The sequence below is a fragment of the Canis lupus genome, chromosome 9 (genome assembly GCF_003254725.2).
Source record: "Canis lupus dingo isolate Sandy chromosome 9, ASM325472v2, whole genome shotgun sequence".
In the NCBI taxonomy this organism is placed as follows: Eukaryota; Metazoa; Chordata; class Mammalia; order Carnivora; family Canidae; genus Canis; species Canis lupus.
The window spans coordinates 9,571,558-9,576,704 of NC_064251.1; the positions used below are offsets into that span (position 1 = coordinate 9,571,558).

At 37.0% G+C, this 5,147-nt stretch overlaps 1 pseudogene; it reads left to right on the forward strand.

Annotated features, from left to right (window-relative positions):
- Positions 1 to 1,084: 1,084 nt before the first annotated feature.
- Positions 1,085 to 1,157, forward strand: LOC112651098 (U6 spliceosomal RNA; annotated as a pseudogene).
- The last annotated feature ends 3,990 nt before the right edge of the window (positions 1,158 to 5,147 follow it).

Consider the following 5,147-nt stretch of genomic DNA (forward strand, 5'->3'; position numbering starts at 1 on the left):
GTAACTAACCCATGTAATGTTATACCCATTTTGCAGATGCCTGTAATAATATAACAATGACTTGAAAAGGAAAAAAAAAGAATTCTATGCATTTATAATTTAATCATCACAATGCAAAACTTTGAGTCTTTCTCTCTTGCTGTTTTTTAAATTTCATTTCCGGCTCCTGTTGGATAGAAATACTGGTGGTTATAGGAATCCTCTGAAAGTAAGAAACAATTTCTTACAGGAATGGTGAAAATGTATTCTATGCACTTATGTGAATGAAACTTTAATCACAGATGATAACAGCAATGTCTATTTTTTGTTGCATCATAGCACATCATCCTGTATAGCTGCGAGGTACTCCAGACAAAACATGCTGGAAACTTTCCTTTGTCAAAGAAATGAACAATTTAATCATCTTGGTAATTCATCACCCATGCACCTGCCCCCCGCCCCCCAGGATGCTGTACCCAGTGATATAAACAATAACAGCTACATTGAATTAACTTAAGTTCCAGATGAGGCAAGTCTGAAAAAGAAGCAAATATTTAAAATGGTAGTGGTGATTGAGGAGGAGGAGTGTAGGAATTATCTAGTAGCTTCTTTAGGTGGGTGCTCTTTTTTTTCCAAAAGGCTGCCCTCGATCTGATGGGAATTGAGCATATGCTTATGAATAAATTTTCTTTTGCTCTTTTATTTTCCTTTGTTTTCATTTGTGGCAGAAAGGATAGTCTGGGCTGGCTTCATCTTTCAGCTCTGTCCCACTCAACACCACAGCTGTTGGAGTTCTTGCTAGAAATGATACCAAGATTTTTTTTTTCTCTAGGATGTTATGTTTGTCTCTCTGGAATATAGAGATCTTGTGTATTCATACATGTCCTTCCCAAACTTAAGACACTATGTTTGGATTGTATTTAGGTGGATATGGGCATATTTTTCCTTCCGCGTGGTCCTGTAGGAGCTGAGTCCTTGCTGTAGCTATCTGCTTTGTGACTACAGAAAGTCCCAGACTTATGATAATTCACTTTTACCATGATGCAAAAATGATACAGATTCAGTAGAAACCGTACTTTGAATTTGGAATTTGGATCTGTTTCTGGTGCTTGCTTTGGCAGCACATACACTAAAATTGGACCCATACAGAGAAGATTAGCATGGCCCCTGCTCATGGACCTGGATCTGTTTCTGGGATAGTGAAATGCACTATAATCCTGTCCCCTGATGCTGGGCATCACCAGCCACACCCAGTCAACCCAGTAATTACGAGGGTATACAGCCAGTGCACGGACAACCATTCTGTTTGTCACTCGCAGTCCAGCGCTCAATCAATTACATGAGATCCTCAACATTTTGTTATGAAATAGGCTTTGTGTTAGATGACTTTGTCCATCTGTAGGCTAATGTAAGTATTCAGAGCATGTTTAAGGTAGACAAGTCTCTGATGTTGAGTAGGTTACGCATATTAAGCGCATTTTGGACTCACAGTATTTTCAGCTTTGTTGGGCTTATTGGCACGTGATCCCTTTGTAAGTCAGTGAAGGTGGGCATTTATAAACTTGCGCAACTTGAAAGCTGCTGTTTCCTAATTTCCTTGTTTTCCACTCGCATGGCAGGTGCTTTTTAGTCCTCAAAACCTAAGGGGCACTGCACAGACAGACATCTTTCTTCCTTGTTTCTGCAGAAGTCAAATCCTACAGAATGCTGTAGTAGCCTGGGAGAAATGAAACATATTCCTTAGTTGGTAACATGTTTTGACACCTACACAGTGAGAATAGAAAAAGAAACACACCGAAGAAGAGGTGTACCTGTGAATGATTTCCTCAGAATGCTTTGCTAGAGAGGTTCTAAAGATGTAAAATTCTAGGTTCCAGGGAGGGTTGCTGTGTGTTTATGCCATTTTTCACCCTGAGTACATACTGATAAGCTCTCATAGATCCTGCTTGCTGCTAAGCTTCACAGTTTGGGGCTTTAAAAAAAAAAAGAAAGGTTAATAGAGAAGTGTTTTATGTCACTTCTTCCATAGATCATTGAATAAATAAATATAAACTGTAATACTTTCCTTCCAGGAGCCAAAGAAGGCCCTTATATTTTGGAAAAGCCATATTAACAGTCACGTGTCTGTGGAGATTGAAGTACTCTTTTGAATGGTCAAAGTAGATAAAAATTTCATTGCAGGAGGAATCTTCAAAGACATCCTACATTCTATCCTATTATCCAATCCATGTTCAACATATAAAGAGATCTGGCAGAAAAAAAAAAAAAAAAAAAAAAAAGGAGAAAAAAGGAAAGATAGGAAGGAAAGGAAAGGAAAGGAAAGAGAAAGAGAGGAAGAAAGAAAGAAAGAAAGAAAGAAAGAAAGAAAGAAAGAAAGAAGAAAAGAAAAGAAAAAAGAAAAGAAAGAAAGAGGGAAGGGGAGGAGAGGAGAGGAGAGGAGAGGAGAGGAAAGGAAAGGAAAGGAAAGGAAAGGAAAGGAAAACGGAGAATGAAAACCAAAACACCACCCAAACCCACCTCTCCTCTTTCTTCAGGACCAACTGCAGCCAAAACATGTCTGCACTGAGGAAAATATCTGCTGCCTCCAGGAGTTTTGATACAATCAAGGCCAGTGAGATGTGCCAGACCCTTTCCCTTTTCCCCAGATGGTGGAGTTTGCTACTTTCACATTTGGCTTTTAATGGACAACCGAGGAAGCTTGCCAGTAAAGCAGCAGAGCAAGCTAAGAAAACAAACAAACAAAAGCAATCACGCCCTAGACATGGAGACCAATGACAGGTATGATTGATCAGGTGTCCAGCTGGAAGCTGTCACCACCAAGTTGAGAGAAACAGGCAGAGCTTGGCGTGTTTCACGGGCCAAAGATTATCATGGGGTATTAGGTAGGTAGCATTCTTCAGCAAACAAAGAAATTGAAAGGATGGAGTTTGCTTTGCCTGAGCCCCACGCCTCACAGAGATGCTTACCACATGACTCTCCTTGTATAAGGGATACTTGAAACTAAACATATTATATTTCCTTTTGGAAGCCCTTGTTAGACAAAACCATACCACACACCACCATATTCTTCTTTTGCGTGTTTGTTTTCAAACTAAATACTTTTTCATGTTAAAATAAATGTACATTTTGACATATGATAACTTTAGCAGTGTACAATCCATTGGGAGGCATACTGGAATCCAAAGACTTATGTTTTAATTACGGCATAATTTCCTTGTTGCTTAAATGAGGAAAATAGAAATCCTGTCAACTTTACAGTATTGTCTTTAGAATCAGCTACAATAATACCATATTTCCTTGATTGTAACGTGCCATGGATTATAATAAGGCTCGTAGAAAGCTTTTGACGAAAGAACACATTTAGCATGTTAAGTAAGCATATTGCTTTTTAAGATTCATCCAATTATTTGAGAAGTATTAAAATGTAAATAGAAGGTACACGTTGCAATCAAGGAAATGAGATATATGTGAAAACATTTTATAAGCCACAAAGTGCTGGAAACATGTAAGTATAGCTAACAATTAGGTCATAATGAAAACATGTTAATAATACGGAATTATTAATATCTTGCTTGTTATAAAGGTAGTAACTTGAAGGATGCAAAGTCTCCACATACTCAAATTGAACTTGAATTTGCATATACTAAAAAAGAAAATAGTGGAAAAGAAATCCCTGACAAATTTCAGTTCATCTGAACATAAGAAAGCATCAATTTAACAAATATCTCCTAAAAATTTCAATCTGATTTCAATTTCACCAAAACTTACACACACATTTTGTGCATAAATTATAGAATTTATGCTGTCATATTCATTCTCTGCCTCTGGCAAGCACACAGTTTGTATTTCTGGGCGCAGTATTTGTTTTCAAATACTCAGTATCAAAAGAAGGTCATTCAATGATACTATATGATTGACCATGATGTTGGTTATTATCTTGACAGAATTGTACAGTTTTTGCTTTTTAATTGTGGATTGAGTAAATTGTCTCCCCAAATTTGTATGAATTAGGATTCACACAAACGATGTAAATTCTGTAATAAACCTCAGAGAGATTTGTCAAAGTTTTGTACTGTTAGCCATGTTTCCAAGAATCAAAAAATGACACTGATATTGGACAACTGTTCATTTTGTTACTCCATAGCTTTAAAAATAAAATGGCTTTCTTATCAGTAGCTTGAGAATCAGCACAGGCTTTCTGTAATACTTAACACACCCTAGCAAGTAGACAGCATGGGTTTGGAGGAGGAAACCCTAGATAAGTATTTCCTTAAGTATCTCTCCAGGGTAAGAAGCAGGCTGAAAAATGCTTGTTTTATCTTAAGTCTTGTCTCTGTCATTTTATGGGATATAAGGAAATTATTGGAAGTGAAAGATGAAGAAACAGTTCATCAATATCTTTTCTGTGTGACCAAATTCTGGTCTCTTGCCAAAATATTTTGGTCAAATATTGGTAAATGGGAGGCTATGGGTATATACAAAAACTATTTCCATAGATCGGTGGTTTCCAAACTTGGCTCCTCCCCAGAATCACCTGAGACTGATAAAATCTATCCAGAGTTTCTGGTCTGCCCTGGGAGATTCAGAGTAGTAGGTCTGGGTGGGTCCCAGGAAAATGTGTTTTTAAAGTTTCTCAGGTGATTCTAATTAGAACTGGAGACTGCTGCCATACAATTCAAATGAACTTTCTAGACTCATTAATAATGTAACAATATGGAAAAATGTTATTTCTTCAGCAGGAGATTTTTTTTTTACTCTTTTATGTTACAAGAATATTTGATAAACCACTTGGCAGGGGTGGAATAAATGCACAAGGGAAATGTTTAAGGAACAAAAGATGGTCCTTGGCTACCTTCCAAGCTTTCGTCTTGCCAAATGGGGTACGTAAAAGTGAGGGTATGAGATGAATTATTATGGAGGAAAAAGGAGAATTTTAAAGGTTTTATCCAGGAGGAAAATAGAAGTAAAGGCAAAGTGTTCTTAGTTAAGCTAATTCAGCAGCTGGTACCTAAATATTTATTAAACTTAGTAGCTATTGGTGTTTTTACTATTATTACCTCTAACATTGTACATATATGGATAACCAAAGTCAGTAAAAAACTAGGGTCTAAAGATCTAGTTTGGAAGTTATCATTGGCGTTTACATTAGTTAAAACTATAGTCTTCAA